The following is a 23,154-nucleotide window of genomic DNA, read 5'->3' as shown; positions in this document are numbered from 1 at the left end:
AAAATTACATATATGTTCATATAATTGGTTATTTCTTAAAATGAAATAGTCTGTTCAAATTTGCCACTCCCTTCCCCCACACTTAGGTGAAAATTGAACCATCACCAAATTCCACTCTCTATAAAACTATAAAATGGTTGTTATGACACCAAAGAGGCATGTTTATGACAGCAAGCCCTCTTGCTCAACTATGGACCTTAACAGTTAAAGCCAGAAATAGAAACAAGACTGTTTAATTCAAGATCTAACTGAAACCCATTGTTCTCATTTCTTATTTTGAGTTCTTGAGGCAACAACAAAGATGTTTTGCAATGACTGAAACATTCCAACTGCCAGGCCAGAAGAGCCCTGATAGCAACGAAGTGCCTAGAAGACCACATTGCACACACACCACCCATCCCCTTCCCTGCCCAGAATCATGGGCTGAACACCAAGTGGCTCCTACCCTTGATCATGCATTCTCTGCCTGCTCTCTTGCACACACCCCCAAACCTCTCCCTATAAAGCTCTAGGTGTCGATCTCGCTGTTGGAGAGGTCAGTTGTTCAGTCTTGAGCCTGCCACCTCCCCTAGGCTGTCAGTGCCCGAAATAAATTTCTCCCTTTCTCTTTTCCAAATTCTCGCCTCTGGAGTTACTGGCTTCTCTTGTGATAAGTTTACCTGAGGTTGTTCAGCAACATTGCTGGCAAACCCAGCCAGAAGCTATGCTCTTAATTTATCCAGCCCCTTTGAGATTCCCTGGGATGAAGCCGCTCGCTGTGGCAGTCCACCATGGCTCACCCATTCGTTTCCTGACTTAGTAGTTGCAATAGATCTATCAGAACCTGAGCTTCTTTGCACAAAACATAATATCTATTTCCATCTATGTATCTATGTATCTAACTATTGCACTTTTATGCAAATGGAATATTACATATATATAATAGCTAGAATATGTGTGCATACATATGTTCTAGATTTTAAGCAATGAAAACTATGTAACAGCCACATTTCAAAATCTGTTTATATAAATTCACCTCATTTTTTTAAAACTGTAGTATCATATTTCCTTGTAGGGACTTCCACCTAATCATGCCCATGCAGATTACCTATCTACTACCCATCTATTTTCCTATTACCCAGCTACAGTGAAAAACCTATGTACATCTATGTTTTCACCTGTGTATAAAAACTGATGAAGCACACACCTCTTGAAGTAGAATCACCAAGAAGCTAAAGGCAGGCCACCCCAAGGTGTGACATTTTGGCATAAAGATTTTTTTTTAATATTTTAATTCATTTGACAGAGATTGAGAATACAAGCAGGGGGGCAGCAGAGGGAGAGAGAGAAGTAGGCTCCCCACCATGCAGGGAGCCCGATACAAGACTAGATCCTAGGACCCTGGTATCATGACCCGAGCCTAAGGAGGCTTAATCATCTGAGCCACCCAGGCGGCAGAGCATAAAGATTATTTTGAGATAAAAGCTATCCAGCCCCAGCAGATTTGGGAAAATCTCTCTACCTTCCCTTCAACCGCCCACTTAAGAAACTTATCTGTGCAATAAGTCAACTTTGTTTTCCCAACATCTCTTCTCACCTTCCTGCTAATGTGATCTCTTTCCTTTGTATCCCCAGAGTCCTACACCTCTCTAGGCTCAGGACATCATATAAGCCTCATTGCATTGTCTCACTCTCTGAATTTCACATCTGTGTGAATTCCCTACATGGATGAAACAAAATTTGATTTTCTCCTGTTAATCTGTCTCATGTCAATTTGATTTTTAGTCCAACTAGAAGGACGTTGAAGGGGGCATGAATGATCACTCCCTGACATTATCTTTGTCAAACTGAGAAATGTCTTAATTATAAATTCTCAAATTATGACTTTCTTAGACAATTGTATATCATTTAGTTTTAATTGCCTATTCATCTCTTTTGCTAATATTCTTATACCGTACTCTCTTTTCTTTCCAATTTGTAAATTTCAGAATATTTAAAAATAATTATTCCATTCCTATATGTCTCATATTAATTCACAAATTTTCTTTACACAAAATTGGAACTTTCCAATTGCTTAAGCTGTAAATTTAGGATTAAAAATGTTTCTTTTGCTTTATCACAGTGCATTACCAGTACTAACTTGGCCAATTAATAAAAGATTTGAATGCCTATAAATAACAATGAAATACACTGAGAAACACATCTAATAATAAAGTGAGATAACTTTTTTCTACAGAGCTAAAATCTACTCTTGAAAAATTCTGAACTATGTGACACCATTCATTTTTTATCAATTTATTTTTTTCATGGTCTCAGATTTTCAGTGGCAGTACATAAAAACTGCTGTTATTTTTAAAGTATACAAGAATCCGTGTACTTTGGTGTGTGTATACATATGTATATAACCACTGTGTTCCTTGATGTCACATCAGTTTTCTTACTGTAGCCACTACACAATACAAGTTAATGGTAACCAATTTGGTGTGCTATTTTCCTAGATCACTGCCAATCCAGTATATTCAATCTGCACAGCAAAACCAGCAGTTCTCTTGGGAGTAAAAATGACATTCATCCTTGACTAATTTCGACTAGGCCAGATAGTCATGATTTCAGTGTTCATTCTCTTACTGTTTTTTTTTTAAATAATATTGTTTGATACTATAAAAAGAAAATGAAAGAAAATGAACAAATCTGTTTTTAAGAGTATACTTTCTTGAAAGGACAAATAACATAAAAATTAAGTAAGATGTTTAATAAAACAAATTGTGGTTTATGGCAGATGGAGTCCAATGTTCACTGTGGTGAAGAAGTCAGTATTTTTATTTTAAACCAAAAATGGGGCTCTTCATTCAGCAACATACCTGCATCATTATCTCACCAAATTTTAGTGGAGTCTATTCCAGTATACGAATATGGAGTTAGCAGAATCAGACAGGATTTTAGTAGCATAGTATTCTGGTGCTTACAATATCTAGATAAATATAATTTAATCCTCACTGCAAACCCACAAAGTATATATTATTATCAGCATGTTCTATATAATTTTTACATGAGATGCCCATCCTAATTTCTTCAAATACAAGGTAGACATTCAGAAAAGTAGAGTCTTTACATAATATAATGCTAAAATATAAATAATGGGGAGTTCATGGGCTCCTAATGCCACTTAATGGATTCTAGATAAAGCATGGCAAAAGGGAAAGTCCCCTTCCCTGTTTAGTCATAAAAACTGAAAAGTCTTAATATATCTCAACCATAGGAAATGAGGCAGAATTTGACATTTTAAAATGTTAATGATGTTACTTTGCATTTAATCTATTTATTCTAAATTACTGCTGAAATATTTTGGTCACTTTTAGGTCCTAACAGAGGCAACTGCTTTTGCTTGTCGATATTCACTTATTTTTCTTAGATTTGACTATATTAAAGATCATTTATCAGGTTTTTATTATGTGCAAGACTGTGCCATGCTCTGTGTTCATTATAAACCCAGACAAGCTGCAATTCCAGGCCTCAAGGAATTCTTTTTTAAAAAAAGAAGACTTAAATACTTGGCCACACGGCCTCAGTGGCAGGCAAAAAATCGGCAGTCACATTGGGCTATAAATTTCAGGGGGAAAAAAAAACTCTTATGGAGCAAAAACAGCTTTAAAACCCATTCTGCTGGATGAGTGGAATTTTTATTGATAAAGCTCACTGCTACATACTCAGTCACTATTAGTTCTAAACTATATTTAATGCCTGCTACTCATGCTACATCCTTCAAGAAGCTATCTGTGATTCTTCTTCCCCTTTCTCCATTCACACATAGTATGATTTTATACCTTTTTAATATCACAGTTTATTCTTATTTGTATTATATTCTTCTATGTCATATGACCTATAGAATTTCCAGACTCATGATAACAGAAACTGTGCTGTGTATGTAAGTGGGTATATCATATATGATATATTAACTAATTAAATTGAAAAACAAGTGGGAATCAAGTGTATTAAATCTATCAAAAATTCATAGAGCCTTGGGTTTGAAAAAAAAAAGTATCTATAGGAAAGTTTGACAGTGAGAGGGAATGAGAACTAGGAACATAACTATGGAAGCCTGAATTATTATTGGTTACTATAGACACATTCTCACTTAGAGAAATACATTCACAACCTTGGCTTTTCATCAAGGGTTAGCATAATCAAAAGCTATGAAGTACTTCTATGTCTTGCTTATAAACATTGTTATCGATGTTGCTAAAAATTGGTCAGAGGCAGTACAGCATTAGAGTTTGAGCATAGACTTTGAAGTCTGACTGTCCAGGTTCAAATCGTGACTCCAACAATTACTAGTTGTGTGACCATGGGCAAGATTTTTAGCATCATGTACCTTTGTTTCTCCATCTGTAGAATGTGAATAATAATTGTAGCTACTTCATAGGTATCTTGTTAGAACTGAATGTGTAGTGATGTAAATTGCTGAGGAGGACACCTAGACACAGACATTGCTTTACAACTCCCTTTCTGGAGAAATAAAATCCCTTTTTGAAGAAATAAAAGAATTAAATCTAACCAAGTTGAAATTTAAAAAGCTATTAATGAGCTACAATAAAAAGTGGATGCACTTACTGCTAGGATAAATGAGGCAGAAGAGAAAATTAGTGATACAGAAGACCAAATGATGGAGAATAAAGAAGCTGAGAAAAAAACAAACAACTACTGGACTAAATGTAAGTGGACTAAATGCTCCAATCAAAAGACACAGGGTATCAGAATGGGTTAAAAAATAAGACCCACCAATATGATGTCTGCAAGAAACTCATTTTAGACCCAAAGGTACCTACAGATTTAAAGTAAGGGGGTGGAAAACAATTTACCATGCTAATGGACATCAAAAGAAAGCTGGGATGGCAAACCTTATATCGAATAAATAATATTTTAGGCCAAAGACTATAATAAGAGATAAGGAAGGACACTATATCATACTTAAAGGGTCTGTCCAACACGATGATCTAACAAATTTATACATCTATGCCCCTAACATGGGAGCAGCCAATCATATAAACCAATTAATAACAAAATCAAAGAAACACATCAACAATAATACAGTAATAGTAGGGGAATTTAACACTCTCTTCACTGAAATGGACAGTTCATCTAAGCAAAAGATCAACAAAGATATAAAGCTTTAAATGACACACTGGACCAGATGGACCTCAAAGATATATTCAGAATACTCCATCCCAAAGAAACAGAAACACATTCTTCTCTAGTGCACATGGAACATTCTCCAGGATAGATCACATCCTGGGTGACAAATCAGGTCTTAACTGGTATGAAAAGATTGGGATCATTCTATGCATATTTTTAGACCACAATGCTTTGAAATTAGAAATCAACCACAAGAGGAAAGATGGAAAGAACTCAAATACATGGAGGCTAAAGAACATCGTACTAAAGAATGAATGGGTCAAACAAGAAACTAGAGAATTGAAAATATTCATGGAAACAAATGAAAATGAAAGCACAACTGTTCAAAATCTTTGGGACACAGCAAAAGGCAGTCCTGAGAGGAAAATATATAGCAAGACAAGCCTTTCTTAAGAAACAAGAAAGGTCTCAAGTACACAACCTAACCCCACACCTAAAGGAGCTAGAGAAATAAGAGCAAAGAAAGCCTAAACTCAGCAGGAGAAGAGAAATAATAAACATCAGAGCAGAAATCAATGAAATAGAAACCAAAAGAACAGTAGAACAAATCAATGAAAGTAAGATCTAGTTCTTTGAAAGAATTAATAAGATTGATAAACCCCTGGCCAGACTTATCAAAAAGAAGTAAGAAAGGACCCAAATCATGAAAGAAAGCAGAGCGATCACAACCAACACCAAAGAAATACAATCATAAGAACATATTATGAGCAACTATAAACCAGCATATTTGAAAATCTGGAAGAAAAGGATGCATTTCTAGAGACATACAAACTACCAAAACTGAACCAGGAAGAAATAGAAAACCTGAACAGACCCATAACCAGTAAGGAGATTGAAGCAGTCATCAAAAATCTCTCAATTGGGGCACCTGGGTGGCTCAGTGGGTTAAAGCCTCTGCCTTTGGCTTAGGTAATGATCTCAGGGTCCTGGGATCGAGCCCCGCATCAGGCTCTCTGCTCAGCAGGGAGCCTGCTTCTCCCTCTCTCTCTGTCTGCCTCTGCCTACTTCTGATCTCTGTCTGTCAAATAAATAAATAAAATCTTAAAAAAAAAATCTCCCAATAAACAAGAACCCAGGACCAGATGGTTTCCCAGGGGAATTCTACCAAACATTTAAAGAAGAATTAATACCTATTCTCCTGAAACTGTTCCAAAACATAGAAATGGAAGGAAAACTTCCAAACTAATTTTATGAGGCAGCATTCCCTTGTTCCTAAAACCAGACAAAGACCCCTTCAAACAGGGGAATTAGAGTCCAATATCCCTGATGAACATGGGTGCAAAAATTCTCACCAAAATACTAGCCAATAGGATCCAACAGTATATTGTAAAGATTATTCACCACGACTAAGTGGGATTTATTCCCGGGCTGCAAGTTTGGTTCAACATCTGCAATCAATCAATGTGATACAATACACTAATAAAAGAAAGAATAGGAACCATATGATACCCTCAATAGATGCTGAAAAAGCATTTGACAAAGTACAGCATCCTTTCTGATCAAAACTCTTCACAGTGTTGGACTAGAAGGTACACACATCAATATCACAAAAGCCATCTATGAAAAACCCACCACAAGTATCATTCTCAATGGGGAAAATCTGAGAGCTTTTCCCTTAAGGTCAGGAACATGGTAGGGATGTCCACCGTCACCACTGCTATTCAACATAGTAGTAGAAGTACTAGCTTCAACAATCAGGCAACAAAAAGAAATAAAAGACATCTGAATCAGCAAAGAAGAAATAAAACTCTCACTCTTTGCAGATGATATGATACTTTATGTGGAAAACCCAAAAGACTCCACTCCAAATCTGCTAGAAACTTGTACAAGAATTCAGTAAGGTGTCAGGATATAAAATCAATGCACAGAAATCAGTTGCACTTCTATACACCAATAGCAAGACAGAAGAAAGAGAAATTAAGGAGTTGATCCATTTACAACTGCACCCAAAACCATAAGATACCTAGGAATAAACCTAACCAAAGAGGCAAAGAATCTGTACTCAGAAAACTATAGAGTACTCATGAAAGAAATTGAGGAAGACACAAAGAATTGGAAAAATGTTCCATGTTCGTGGATTAGAAGAACAAATGTTGTGAAAATCCCTCTGTTACCTAGAGCACTCTACACATTTAATGCAATCCCTATCAAAATACCATCAACTTTTTTCAAAGAAATGGTATAAATAATCCTAAAATTTATATGGAACCAGAAAAGACCCCGTAGAACCAGAGGAATGTTGAAAAAGCAAGCCACAGTTGGTGGTATCACAATTCCAGTCTTCAAGCTCTATTACAAAGCTGTAACAATCAAAATAGTATGGTCCCAGTACAAAAACAGACACATAGTTCCATGGAACAGAACAGAGAGCCCAGAAATGGACACTCAACTCTATGGTAATTTAATCTTTGACAAATCAGGAAAGAAAGTCCAGTGGAAAGAAGGCAGTCTCTTCAACAAATGGTGTTGGGAAAATGGGACAGCCACATGCAGAAGAATGAAGCTGGGCCATTTCCTTACACCACATATAGAAATAGACTCAAAATGGATGAAAGACCTCAATGTGAGACAGGAATCCATCCACATCCTTGAGGAGAACACAGGAAGCAACCTCTTCGACCTCAGCCACAGCAACTTCTTCATAGAAACATGGCCCAAGGTAAGGGAAGCAAGGGCAAAAAGGAACTATTGAGACTTCATCAAGAAATATTGATTTCTTCTAATCAAGAAATGAGTGGAAGACATGAATAGACATTTCAGCAAAGAAGACATCCAAATGGCCAACAGACTTATGAAAAGGTGCTCAAAATCACTCAGCATCGGGGAAATACAAATCAAAACCACAGTGAGATACCACCTCACACCAGTCAGAATGGCTAAAATTAACCAATCAGGAAATGACAGATGTTGGCAAGGATGCCTAGACAGGGGAACCTTTCTACACTATTGGTGGGAATGGAAGCTGGTCTAACCCGTCTGAAAAACAGTATGGAGGTTACTCAAAAAGCTGAAAATAGGGGCGCCTGGGTGGCTCAGTGGGTTAAAGCCTCTGCCTTCGGCTCGGGTCATGATCCCAGGGTCCTGGGGTCGAGCCCCACATGGGGCTCTCTGCTCAGCGGGGGGTCTGCTTCCTCCTCTCTCTCTGCCTGCCTCTCTGCCTCCTTGTGATCTCTGTCTGTCAAATAAATAAATAAATAAAATCTTAAAAAAAAAAAAAGCTGAAAATAGAGCTATCCTACAACTCAGCAATCACACTACTGGGTATTTACCCTAAAGATACAAATGTAGTGATCTGAAGGGGAATGTGTACCTAAATGCTTATAGCAGGAATGTGTACAGTAGCCAAACTATGGAAAGAACCTAGATGTCCATCAACAGAAGAAGTGGTATACACACACACACACACACACACACACACACACTGGAATACTATGCAGCCATCAAAAGAATGAAATCTTGCCATTTGCAATGACATAGTTGGAATAAGAGGGTATTATGCTGAGCAAAATAAGTCAGTCAGAGAAAGACAATTATTATATGATCTTTCTGATATGAGGGATTTGAGAGGCAGGGCAGGGGGTTGTGGGGGATAGGGAATGAAAAAATGAAACAAGATTGGATTGGGAGGGAGACAAACCATAAGAGACTCTTAATATCATGAAACAAACTGGAGGTTGCTGGGTGGTGGGGTGTGCAGGGGATAGGTTGGCTGGGTTATGGACATTGGGGAGGTTATGCGCTATGGTGAATGCTATAAAATGTGTAAGCCTGATGATTCACAGACCTGTATCCTTGGGGCAAATAATATATTATATGTTAATTAAAAAACCTTTCCTTAAGAAAAATTAAAAAACAAAAAAGAAGAAGAAACCTGGCTATTCTGAAATCCCTATGCTATGAGGAAGAAGCAAGATCAGGGATGTTTAGTCCTTCAGAATCCTATACCCCTGTCACTGAGTCAAACTTAGCTTTGAAGTCTTCATGGTTGATTCTAGGCATTACAGAGAAGACAGGCTATCCTCCTGTGGCCTATCTGAACTCATGATCCACAGCATCCATGAGCAAAACAAAGTAAAGATTTTAATAAGCTAAATATCAGGGTGATACATGACATAGCAAAATAAGTGGAATAGCCTTCCAACATGTCCATATAATTCCAAACAATTGAAAACCTACAAATCCCAAATATTTTCTTAATGAAAAAAAAATACAACTCAGGTTTTGATTTCTGTCCCTTGATGAAAAAGTCATGTCTGCTGAAAGAATAATTTTTTATTCTGATCATGGGATTATAAATGCCAAGGGCAAGCTGCCCCAAGATCGGCCACTTGGGCATGAAGATTATTTTGAATTAAAAAGCAATCAAACCTAGCAGTTTAAAGAAAAGCTTTTTACCTCCCCTCTTGACTGCCTGAAAAGATTTTAGATAACCTGCTCTAGGAACTAAGAGATCTCTGTAGATCTCTGTATTATACTGTGAATGAGGTGTGGTTGACAGAGAGGAACCTAGCAAGCCCCATTTGATCCAAGTCCTCTGTCCCACTTTCTCTAAAGAGCCCAGCAAACACTTTACCAAACATTTACTCTTTTTCATCTTCTTGTGAATTGCACTCCTTCCCTTTGAAGTCTCAGACCCCTACCTCTTTCTCCTTAGTTCAGAATGACATATAGGCCTCATTTAGCTATCTTTAGAATTTCCACGTGTTTATGGATTCCCAGTACCTACACTGTTAACTTTGATTTTCTCCTGTGAATCTGTCTCCTATCAATGTGATTCTTAGTCTGGCTAGACACACCTTGAAAGGCAGAGTAAATTCTTGTTCCTTAACAAGATAGTCACAAATGGCTATTTGTGACATAAAAAAATTCCTTCCTGGGCCAAAAAGTGGAAAAAAACTCAAATGTCTCTCAAATGATGAAATGATAAACAGAATTAGAGATACCCACACAATGGAATTTTATTCAGCTACTAAAAGGAAGGAAATAATGATATATTCTTAACATGCATGAACCTTAAAAACACGCTAAGCGAAAGTAACCAGACATTACCATATAATATCATTTATATTAAAAGTCCGTAATAGGGGGCGCCTGGGTGGCTCAGTTGGTTGGACGACTGCCTTCAGCTCAGGTCATGATCCTGGAGTCCCGGGATCGAGTCCCGCATCAGGCTCCCAGCTCCATGGGGAGTCTGCTTCTCCCTCTGAACTTCTCCTCGCTCATGCTCTCTCTCACTGTCTCTCTCTCAAATAAATAAATAAAATCTTTAAAAAAAAAAAAAAAAAGGTCCGTAATAGGCAACTTCATAGAGACAGAAGAGAGATTAGTGGTTGCCAGAAACTGTGGGAAGGGAGGAATGAGGAAATGTTTATTAACAGGTGTGGAGTTTCTTCTTTTTTTATTATTTTTTAAAAAGATTTTACTTGTTTTTTTGACAGACAGTGATCACAAGTGGGCAGAGAGGCAAGCAGAGAGTTGTGGGGGAAGCAGGCTCCCTGCCAAGCAGAGAGCCTGATGCGGGGCTTGATCCCAGACCCCGAGATCATGACCTGAGCCAAAGGCAAAGGCCTAACCCACTGAGCACCCAGGTGCCCCAGGAGTTTTTTCTAAGATGATGAAAACACACTAAAATCTCATAGTATTGATACTTATATTGCTCTGTGAATATGCCAAAACTCATTGAATTATATATTTTAAAGGGTAAATTTTATGGTATGTGAATCACATGTCTATAAAGCTGTTCTAAAAAAGTCCCCAGGATATCCCATTTTTGAAGAAACATATTTTTTTTTCTCTTTTCTCCAAAGTAGTTTACAGCTCTTTGTGTTATGCTGTGGCTTTTGGGAAGCAGCTTGCTCTGGGTTTATTTATTTTGTTTCATTTTAGTGTTAGAATCAACCCTGCTTACATATCCTGAGTACTGTTTTATTTTTTTTTAATTTGAGGCTTAAAAACAAACAAAAAAGAGGCAACACTTCCAATTCCCCAATGATTCAACAGGTTTTAATGTGCAGATGGTAAGCATTTGTTTCCCTCATTGTTTGCTACCAGGAAAAAAGGTGTGAAATAGCTCTTCTGGGTCAAAACGTATGGTTGACAAACCACAGCTTTTATCTTAGCCTAGTTTTGTTTATTTTGTTTTTTGGTTTTTTTTAGATAACAATTTCTCTTAATTGTATGCCAACTTCTGGTAAAATGTCATCCTGTACTAATGACTTTATTTGTTAAATAAGATAACAAATTGACCTGCCTGGGATAGGGTAGATGAAAGATAGTAAAGTTGAATACTGCAAATATTGGGTCAATATGTCACCACTCTCAAGGACCATCATTGAAATCCTTGAAATTTACACCACAACCGACTGAAAATCTCATCTAGAATTTTCAGGAATCAATGGCAAATCTGCTTGTATAGATCTTGAAGTATTAATGTTTACGGTAATTTCCTTTCTTTTGTAATATTTTTTTTTATTTGAGAAAGAAAGAGTGAGAGCATGAGCATGAGCAAAGGGAGGGGGGAGGGCAGAGGGAGAGTCTGAAGCAGGCCTCAGCTAAGCGGGGAACCCAGCCTGATGTGGGACTTGATACCAGGACCCTGGGGTCAGGACCCAAGCCAAAGGCAGATGCTTTATCAACTGAGCCACCCAGGTGCCCTATTTTTATGGTAATTTCATGACAGATACTGCTAGCTGCTTTCCCCAATATGCATTCTACATGCATTTCCTTTTAACAAAATTCTGATTTTGTTTGGAGGTAGCAGCGTGTCTAGCTAAAACAGACACTCTTATTTCTAGCCTCCTTGGAGGCCTTGATCCCAGAACTCTGGAATCATGACATGAGCCAAAGGCAGACCTTAACTGACTGAGCCACCCAGGCACTACTTGAGTTGATTATTTTTAAAGAAATAGCAGACAGAGCAGAGTAAAATTAAAGTTACCCTTCCATAATAGATATTTACATGTAAAAGAGAAATCTCCATCTGTAAGTGTGTCTTCCACTCTGTATCAGGAATACAGGTATCATTCAATCTCTGCAAACTCTCACCAATGGGGAAGGAAGGCACTTAAATCTGCATAATATCCACACCCTGATTACTTTGTTTTTCCTGGCAACCTCCCATAACAGTACCCCACCCACCAACATCTTTTGTCTTTAGCTGGAGAAGTTATTTAAGGGTATGTCTTTGGTCATTTTAGGGAGTTATTCAGTTTTCCCGGGTCTCTTCCACATATACAGGAGGTCATGTTTTTAAACTTCTCTTTGTTTTTCTCCTGTTAATTTGCCTTTTCTTATAAAAGGGGGTCTCAGCCAAGAACCTTGAAGGGTAGAGGGAAAATTATCTTTCCTCTCCTATGTTTACTTCTTCATCTCCCTTTCCTGGAATGTGAATGTGAGGTTGGAGATACTGACACAATCATCTTGCATCAGGAATGAAACCACCAACAGAATTAAGTCTGCACAAAAGCATGTAGTGCATAGTTAAGGATTATTGGGAAAAACACCAGGATGCTTTGCTTAAGATAATGAAAGTGTAGCCCAAGGGAACAAGAAACAAAATTGCCTGCAAAGTCATCATAGTCGCAAGGTGTATGGTCTCTGCTTCTGTTAACAAAGATAGCATCACTGACGCACTTTGCCGAGATGTTTTGCAGACCTGGACCAGGGAAGAGAACAACAACCTGAACATGATATTAATGAAAAAAGATGGACCTTTAACAGAAAGACAAGTCAATCAGTCTTAAACTTTACCCAATCCCTGACCAATCAAAAGAATCCACTACCTGGAGCCCCTTACCCTTCATTTTTGCCCTTAAAAGTTCTCACTTGCATACCATCAGGGAGTTTGGAACTTTTGAGCATTAGCTCTGTTCTCCTAGGTGGTGTCGCATCAATAAATAAATTTCTTTCTTCATTGCAACAGTTCAGTGTCAGGTTTTTAGCTTCTTTTTTTTTTTTTAATTGGTTTGCCTTGCATTGGGTGGATGACCTCTCCTTTGATTCATTTACAAGAACTGAAAGGCATGAGAGAGGAACACATCATGAGGGGAAGAGCAAAAAGACAGAAGGGGCCTGGGATGCTAGTGACATCATATGGTCAATTTCTTAGACTGCCTTCTGTCAGACCTCATCATTTGAAGAATTAAAATTCTCTGTTCGGTTAAACAGTTTGTTGGACTTCCTGTTACTTTCACTTAAAAATGCAAACCCTATCTGCAGTTCCTCTTGACTGGTGAACTACCACTTTCTAGGGTACATTTAGAAAATATGGGCAAAAGTTTTTGATTTTTGTATGGAGAGGAGAGGTGCACCCAGGATGACAGACATCTGGTAAGAAGCAGGACAGTCCAGCAAAACAAATAATTGTTTCATGCTGGCACAGCTTTTGAAAAGTAGGCAACAACCTGGTTGTAATTATGTGAACTTAGAGCCTGGCTCCATTTAATACATACATGCAAGGTCTTTTTTATTCACATTTTTCCCCACAGTTTAAATATGCACTGAATTCTCCAAAAATGCAACTATGATACCAACAGATCAAAAAGGAAAACTGCACTTTTTAAGTTTAGAACATTACCAGAAGTTGTTAATCACACAGGAAAATAGTCTTACCATTAGCCATACCATTCATGGCATTTTAATCATTAATATCACACACTTGTGAGATGCTTAGGGAATAAAATTATGACCATTACCGCTATTTCTGCTTCTGTACCTTCGCTTGCTAACCCATGAAGAGATGGAAAAATACCAGCAGACTTCCTATAGGCACTCTGTAACCACACAACCCCCACCCAGAATTGAACCTGGCAGAGTGGCCACTCCCGGACCCCCACCCGGCTCTGGGCCAAGCGCCATCTAGCGCCAGAGAAACCCCCACCCAGAATTGGACGTGACAAAATGACTGCTCCCGGACCCCCACCTGGCTCTGGGTGCAAGAGATAATAACCATCTGGCACCCCACGGCTTGACAGGGAGACCCTGGCCAATCCTGAGGTGACACATACCCTAGTGGTGCCAACTAAGCAGTTTGAAGAATGATAGCCCTTTGACCTAACCGATAATCTGTTCCCAGCCTTTTCCCGCTCTGTAGCACGCCAGTCATATTATACAGTTGCTTTATGATTTTCCCGCGGTATGTGGTGATTTGTTACAAGATACTATGATGTATGCTAAGTCCCTGCCTCCCCAAAAATAGTATATAAAAGGTGTTGTGATCCTAAGCTTGGGACCTTTTAGCATCACCGGCAACGAGTGCGCAGAGGTCTGGGTTCAAACTCGTAATAAATGACCCTTGCTGTTTGGCTTTGACTCTGGACTCTGGTGGTCGTCTTTGGAGGGGTCTCAGAATTTGGGCATAACACTTGCATTAGTCAGCATTTACAGTTTTCTATTCCTGGTAATTACAGGCACAGGTACTACATTTATCTACAGCATTATATAGCCTGCATATTTCTATATGAAATAATCAATTGTTGATGATCATTAGATATATATTATTTCATAATTAATAATCACCCTTTAATTTCTTCTTTATTTGGCAAATACTTTGAAATTATATATAGATGAGTTACATTACTGGTAAATTTCTTTTCTGGTTGGGAATAACAGTTTTGTAAAATGTGTTTTACAAAAAAGGGTATTGAATCTTATGCTTTTGAAATCCATATAATACAGTTTTGGAAAGGGATGATGTATACATATTCAGAGTAAGATGGCATGCGCAAGCGATAGAAAGATGGCTTTTATCCTTAAATGTTCCTATCCTGGGATTTTGGCCAAGTTGGTTTCAAAGAAGACAGATAAGATGCCTATGGAGCACCAGAACACTGCAGGACTTTGCTTTACAATTAGAAACCAAATGCAAGACTGACTCCAAATCAGGGAAATTGGAGAAAAGATCAATGTAAATGTAGGTATATATCCGTGTTGAGAGAGAATTGGGAAAGGAAATACCAAATTGGACAAAATCCATAAGAGCTGATTAGTTATTCGATTAAGCACAATAATGGCAAATATCTAGCTGCTTTAACTTGTATTTTTGCAAGTTAAAAATAAAAAAAAAACAAAGAAATGCATTATCAGAAAAATGCAGAGAATTTTTTTTTAAATCCTCAAAATGTGAAGTCAAACTAGAGGGAAAATACTGAGCAAATAAGGAACTTTGTCCCAAGGTATGGAAACATTGACAAAACTATTACCAGCTGTAACTGACCTTTACTGGGTGAAATCTGGACAAACAGGACCAACTCCTTTAAAAGTAAAGTCTTCAAAGGGTCAAATCCCATGGTGTTCACAAACCAGGCAGGCTGCTACAGGGCAGGAAGAGTCTATTATACAGAGAAAAGCTGCAGGAACACAATGATCTTTGAAGAACTTTTGGGCCAGTGTAGGCAGGCCCTGCATTGGCAGTTTTGGCGCTAAGGGGTAGGAAGAGATCCAACCTCCCCACCCTTTGCTCTATAGCTGCCTTTGTTCAACAACTTTCTCCCAGAGAAATGCCTTCTCTTTTCAGATTTTTAGAAAACTTTTCCCAAAGCTATGTCTCCCTTTATCTCAAGCAATTCCTAGTGAATAAAAGACTCAAGCTGTCTTCCTCAAAGGGCAAACACTTTGTGCAATTTTTTAATAAGTTAATGGAGACATTTGCATTCCCACTGCTTGAAAATCTCCAACTGTTGCCACCCAAGTGCTTTCCATTGATAGTCTTCAAATATACAACCCATGAAGTACTTAACTCTCCAAACAGAGTTGAACACGGAGTTCAACATGGAGTCTTCTCACGGAGAGAAGTCTTATGCTAGATATAATGGTAGACTATATTTAGAGAATTATTTTTCATAGAGAGCAATTTTAGAGTAGACAAACACAGCTGAGCTCAACAAATCCTTTATAATTTATACATTCTTAGGGATTATTCTTAATTTTGTATAAAACCACAATTACCAATATGTGAATTCCAACTTCTACAGTGGGGGGTTATTTTTTTATCTCTATTATCAATTGGTGATAGAGATCTTCTTATCTCATTTTACTTGGTGGAAGTGGCTTTTCCAAAATAAAGGAACGACCTGCAAACCCGGATCAGACGATGCATGTACCATCCACTTACTTTCTAGGTTTACAGTTACCCTGGAGAAGAACTAAAGCTTCATTTATCCATGTTCCTGAAACTGAGTTTATTTACCATGACCAACCAGTGTTACCAAAGCATAATAGACAATAAAAATTTGGTCTAATTACCAATTTTGTTATTGTATCAATTTTGTTATTGCTGTTCATGGTAACCAACTTGGCACTTACACTTCTTCCCCCTTTACTCAAAATTGCATTGAAATGACATAAAGTACTCAGGGGTTAAAAGAGTAAAATGAAAATCCACCTGGAAAGCAAGAATGAGAACAAACAGAAGCCTAGGATATTTCTGGAAGTCATGAAAGATAGAGGTGGGATCCAGCTGGTAAAGAAAACAGAAGAGAGGAAACATACCACAAACACAGGAGTAACTAGAAGCTTCACAGAAGTCTCACCCCTTTAGCTCACATATACTGTACTTTAGTTGCACGGGAGTGCTGGGAACTCAAAGGATGTATAATGGGAGAAGAGCTCATATAAAAACCAAGGATAGGTTGAGGTCTTTAGAAAGCTCCCCAGTCAGGAAGTATTAAGCTTTGACCTGTACGATGCAAAGGAGTCTGAAAATAGTCCAGTGTCTTAAAAGAAGATCAGTATCACTGGAATTTAGAGAGGGGTATAGAGGGATAGAAAAATCAAAAAAGGACATCAAAAGGTAGGGCTCTGTAGCTCATGGTAAGTATTTAAACATTAACTTTATAGCAATGGACAACTATTGAAGAGTTGTAAGCAGCAGTCCAATCAATGACTTAAAACCTCTTATTTTACTTGCCATATTGAAAATGGAGTATGGGGGGTTAAGGACAGATGTATAAAGTACAATAGGATATATCCATGCAGTGTTTATGCACAAATGAGTATCAGTGGAACTCACATAAAATGGCTTTTCCTTTTGAATGTCTCCACTTTTCCATTCCCCAGTCATCATCTAGCTGAGTCCCTACTGCCAGGATTAGAGAAGTAGCCTCTAAACTCATTTCCTTAATCCTCATCTCCAGCCCATTCCATAGGCATCCTTTATAGTGTAAGGAGACCATTTTTTCTAATCATCATTTTCTACCTCATTTCCCTGCTTAAAAATTGACTGTGTCTTCATATTACTTATAAGATGGTGTGTGAGAGGATTAATAACAAATCTATTTTTCCCACCCAGGTTTATAATCAAATAAGTCAGACACAGGAGTCAGACAGATACAGATGAAAATATCTCCTTTATTTATGATAAAATTGATATCAGCGAGCATGGCTTAAGCCCTCTTGCTACCTGTGCTTGATGACAATTTGCCTAGTGACACATACTAGTAGCATAAAATAGTGTGGACCTTTTCCCATATCAGACAACCCTATACAATTAACATCACAGAGAGACAGGGCGCCAAAAGTCAAGGGTGCTGAGCCACATATGCTCAGTTCCTTCTCCTGAACTCACAATCAGATCTTTCACTCCTCTAGGGCAAAAGGGCAGTAGTATGACACCAATATAGTTCCTTTTGCGGGTGGGCATTTGAAGCAAGAGGCAGAGGGTCTGAACATTTAATTCCATATACATTAAAGTTTTGTGATTTTTACTATTCTCTATAGTTTGCTTATTGAAACTTACTACGATTTCTCAGTGTAAGCCCCTATTTCTGACATTCTTCTTGTCCCGTCTTTTATTATTTGCCTATATATATGCCTATATGTCCTTTAATTCTTGTATTAAAATTGAGTGATATTTGTCCAGTCAATCTATTCCCAAGCCAAAATTAGCAGTATTATCTGAAAGTATTCGAGGAAATCTTAATTTTGTATGGTTCATAGTCATAGCCATATTAACTAGTATGCCCATTTGTCTCTAAATGAAGTTTCAGTATTCTGAAATATCCTCTCTTTGATGCTGAATTTCTAGGTAAGACCATTATACTAGATAGCTATACTGACAACAACCTTACTAAAATTAATTCTCCCAGCATTCACAGCAGGGGTAGTACAAAATCTGAGCTATCATTACATGATATTTATGAGCACATTTTATGAGTAACACATAAAATAAAATGGACTATTTTTATTATTATAATCAAATAATGTTTCAAAATTCCATATTATTCACTAAAAGGTATAAAATATCATAATGACCGTGAAGCATATTAATTGAAAATAATACATGCATATACAGAGAGAGAGAGAAAAGTACAAATGTGTGGGTGTGGTTTGGGCGGGTGTAGAGAGACAATCTCTTCAATACATGTCCCCAAAGGCAAAGAACTAAACAAAACAAAGGCAAAGAGCAGAAGAAATGCAGAAAAGGAATCACTTAACTCCTAACGTGTTCTCAGTTATCAGTTTGACCAATCTTAGTGAATTCAGCCTACTGTCAGTGAATGAAAGTTGCTTAAAAACAGTTACAGAGGACAAATATTTTTAAATACCATGAAAAGAAAACAGACCACTGATTACTTTTTAATTAAAAGTACTCATGGAGAACACATATTCCATGGAACACTGGGTGTGGTACATAAACAATGAATTCTGGTACATTGAAAAGAAATTTTAAAAAATATAAATAAATAAATAAATAAAAGTATTCATGGTAAGGTAGAAATTTTATTCCCTCTCCCAGGAAAGATAAACTCTCTACATGTTTCTATAACACATATCACCCTGGCACTAAGCCACTAAGTATCAACTACCATTAAAAACAATTGATCTTATAATTAAAGTAGCTAACTGATAAGATGCTGTGATTTTTTACAAATGCTTGAATATGAAAGTAGATCTCCCCTTCCCTAAGTGAACTATCCAATGGAAATCACTATAGGCCTTTGCTTACTCATTCCAGTTAAGAGCAGAAGCAGAGACAGATCAACCAGTTTAGCACTGTGAATAAGGCATTATAAGAACTTAATAACTATTTGTTGAATTAAAGAATAATTTTTATTATATCCTCATATTAAAATTAAAAATTCATAGAGCAGTAGGAAAATTACTGAGAATATTTACAACATACACAGTTAAAGAAAATACTTTTCTCAGGAAAAGTCAGTTTGGGTACTCCAGAAAAAAAGGCTTAGACCCATTTCTCCCTGCTACTCCCCACTAACATAATAATAAACACTGGTAATAATGCAAGTTGCGATCAAAAATAGCTCTGAAATGTGGTAAGAAGATGATAGAGGTCTGGGACCCAGGAACTGGAATAGCATCTGGGTGATTTAACATCTCCTCACCAAATAGAAGGTAACCCAGACCCAGCATTTCATGATCCCCAACTCCCCTCACAAGACAGTCCAGTTGGGTTCATTATTCCCCCAGATCCAACAGGAGTCCCTGAGACAATATCAGGCAAGCCTGACATCATCTAGGATGCAATCCTAGACCCAATTCCAACAGCTGCCAATGATAAACAACAAGGGGGAGCACTCTCCATCCCTGCTGGCCGTCTATTCTCTCTCACATCTCAAGATACCTATGCATTTGATAAAATTCTATAAAACAAAATATACCCATGCACAGGTGCACACACACTCATATAGGCAAAACACATACTGGTGAGCACCCCAGTATGTAAATCTAAACAGATTTGGTGGACTGTGTCAATGTCAATATCCTGGTTGTGACGTTGTGCTATAGTTTTGCAAAATGTAACCACTGGGGGAAACTAGGTAAATTGTGTACAAGTTCTCTTTCTGTGCTTTCTTATAATTCATGTGGAGCTACAATTTTCTCAATAAAAATGTCTATTTAAAAAAAATCAATCTTGATTTTCACCTATTTATTTGAAATTCACTAGATGGTTGAATTTATTTTATTCACTGGATATTTGAGAATCATCCCACTTGGTGTTTACTCAGAGCAAGTTAAACTTAGAGCAATTTTATTTTAAAATAATGCTACACAATATGCCCTGACCAGCCATTTACTAAGTTATATGGATAGATATTATGGACTTGAGCTGATCTTCAAAGAAACTTTTCCATCCAAAGGTTTTTTTTTTTTTTTTTTTTTTTAGATTTTCAAACTGAAGTATTCCTTTTCTGCCAGCTAAAGAAAATTTCTAGTTATCTTTTTTTAATATTTTATTTATTTTTCAGAGAGAGAGAGAGAGAGAGCACAAGCAGGAAGAACAGCAGGCAGAGGGAGAGGGAGAAGCAGGCTCCCCCTGAGCAGAGAGCCCGATGTGGGACTTGATCCCAGGACCCTGGGATCATGATCCGAGCTGAAGGCAGTCGCTTAACTGACTGAGCCACCCAGGTGCCCCCCAAACTTTTAGCTATTACAAAAGATGGTTCTGAGCCATAATGAGTACAAACAGTTCATTACAACACCCATCTATAATTGGTAATGTGTTCTTTGGGGAGGTGGGATAAGCAAAACAAGAAGTGGTGACAAGTGACACTCGAGGGTACACAGATAGTGTGACTGTGGGTAAGTTATTTAACCCCCGTGCTTTTGCTTCCCTATGTATAAAATTTGAGGTAATAATAATACCTACATCTTTGGATGGTTATGCGCTAAATAAAATTTGTGAAACCCTGAGTTCAGTGGCAGGCAGATGGTAAGTAAATCTATAAATATTAACTATTATTATTACTCATGGAACATAAATCATTTTTCATTCGAATGTGTATGACTAAAGGAGGTAGAACTTTAAATCTGCTTTCACAAAAGCGGATGTTTCTCACTGGAAACATTTTAAGTATTGTTTGTATCACTGTCATTGCTAGCATTGACGCAGTGTACTCCTTGTGTCATTAACTCCTTGGAGAAAGAAATCTCCTTCCCCTTCCCTTTACTAGATTTTTAATAGCATATCTTCAGGTCTTCCACTGGAAACATTAGAACTGTCACTTAACTTTCAACCTCCCAATATTTAATTGAGAGATGTGCAATATATTAAAAAGGTGCCCAAAGGGCAACCAATTCTGAAGACTCGTGATAAGGACATGAAGGAAGTGGGCTTAATTTCATTTTCATACTTTAGCTCTTCTTATCTTACATTGATAAGGAAATCCTAAGTTCTATATCTGCATGAGAAAGTATCCCTACAATGTACATGTGGCTATATAAGACACATGTGTGTATAGGTTTTTACATGTACTCACACAGGAACAGCTATAGAAAACTACAGATATTTTCATTAGAATAATTTTAGTTGCATTTTATATAAGGTGACTCACGTGTACATTCTTTTTTTTTCCCACTAAAACAAGGCAGCATTTCCTAATTTTTAGGACATGAGATGTATTTTGTTATGTACTCTATATGAATGTACTCTAAATGAATTTTTATTTAAAGCACAAATAATTAAAAGTGCTAATTACTATGATGAATAGTTTGGGATAGTTTTCTTTTATTTGATTGCCATAAGTGATGGCATTCATTCTTATTTATTTACCATAAAACATAGATCCATTAGTAAGAGAAAAACATACTTAGAATCCAAAATGGGCTCCTACAGAACCTTAATAAAGTTCTAACATCTTTAGAAAAAGGTCAGGAAAACACAACTCCTATTACACTCCTCTGACTGAAGTGGAGGAAGAGAATAGATAATAGGCCAGCCCAGGGAGATGAGCTCTAGCCAATGACTGGGGAAAAAAACAGAGGCGTTGTAGTCTCAGAGCTGCCAGCACCACAGTTGTGGGACTTGCCAAGTAGACAGATGCCAAAGCAGGAAAAATAGCTCCTCCTGATTGATTGTTCAAACCTACAAAGATCAAACACTTTATGTGTGGGCCTGACTACAGAACTATCTTTTCCCAAAAGGCATCATTTATTTGTTTTTCATTACTGAGGTTGTTAGAAACACAGAAATAATGTTATCTATAAGTGTAAGAACAGGTCCCAGGAACATCTTCCTTTCCTTTTGCAAACAATAAAAAAGAAACTCTGAAGTATGTGTTATACTTATAGCTTTTATGAACTGTGACTGTCCCACTCTATGCCTTGTTTTCCCTCTCTGTAAAATGGAGATAAAAGTAACAGCGCAGTGTTACTTTAAGGAAAAAGAATAGTAGAAGTCGATGTACTAAACACAATATCAAGTACTTAGTACTCATGAAACATGACTAATTATGTTGGTTCTAGTTTCACTTCTTTTATTATACCCAGTTAAACTCATGTTATCATACCCTTTATATTTGTATTATTACACCAAGTTAGACAAAGCAAGTCTATTTTTAAAGCTGTTCAGAAGCAACTTTATTAGCCATTTTTGTTTGGCACAGATCAATTACTTAGAAATTTAATTCATGTAAATAGATCATAAAAAATGATGACTGCCTTTTTGGGTGACTTGAGAAATCTAGCGGGTAAGAAATAATTTTCAAAGAAAAAAACCATAGCCCCTTTAAAAGAGCTCTCTACATAAGGATTAGTTACACTAATAGATTAACTCATATACACTACACATTACACACTATTCAAATCTTAAAAACAACTCAAACGGAGGGGGCATTCATCTTAGTTCTTAGGGCATCATCAAAGCATCTGTAAAGATCAGGTATTTAAAAAATAAAGGAAGAAAATTACCAATCTTCTAGGTGATCTCAGTTTTCAGGTCATTTTTATCATCAGAATTGAAATAAACAGCTGAAATCTTCTGATCGATATCAGTGAACCACATTTCCAAAAGAAAAGAGTAGTGGCCATTAGTTCAGACTGCTGAATGACTGGGTTTCCAATTAAAAAAAAATAATGTGTTCTATGTTATTTCAGTGAACTCAAAGTTTGTTCACATTTCTTAGCAACTGTCCCTTTCAGTTTCAGTGACCTGGTTGAGAAGACACAGGAAATGTGAACACATTTTCTTGCAACCCATCCTTTTATCTGTAAAGATTACTGGGTAGCTGCCTCTGCAATGTATAGTCC

The 23,154-nt window shown here is 37.3% G+C and overlaps 1 protein-coding gene across 7 annotated transcripts in view; it reads right to left on the bottom strand.

The window, feature by feature from the left end:
• DMD (dystrophin) overlaps nucleotides 1-23,154 on the bottom strand; it is a 1,990,807-nt gene that overhangs the window by 1,853,611 nt on the left and 114,042 nt on the right. The gene's annotated exons all lie outside the window — the stretch shown is intronic.

Source organism: Neovison vison, chromosome X, assembly GCF_020171115.1.
Source record: "Neovison vison isolate M4711 chromosome X, ASM_NN_V1, whole genome shotgun sequence".
NCBI lineage: Eukaryota > Metazoa > Chordata > Mammalia > Carnivora > Mustelidae > Neogale > Neogale vison.
The sequence above is the reverse complement of the archived record's forward strand: the minus strand, read 5'-3'. Positions and strand labels throughout refer to the sequence as shown.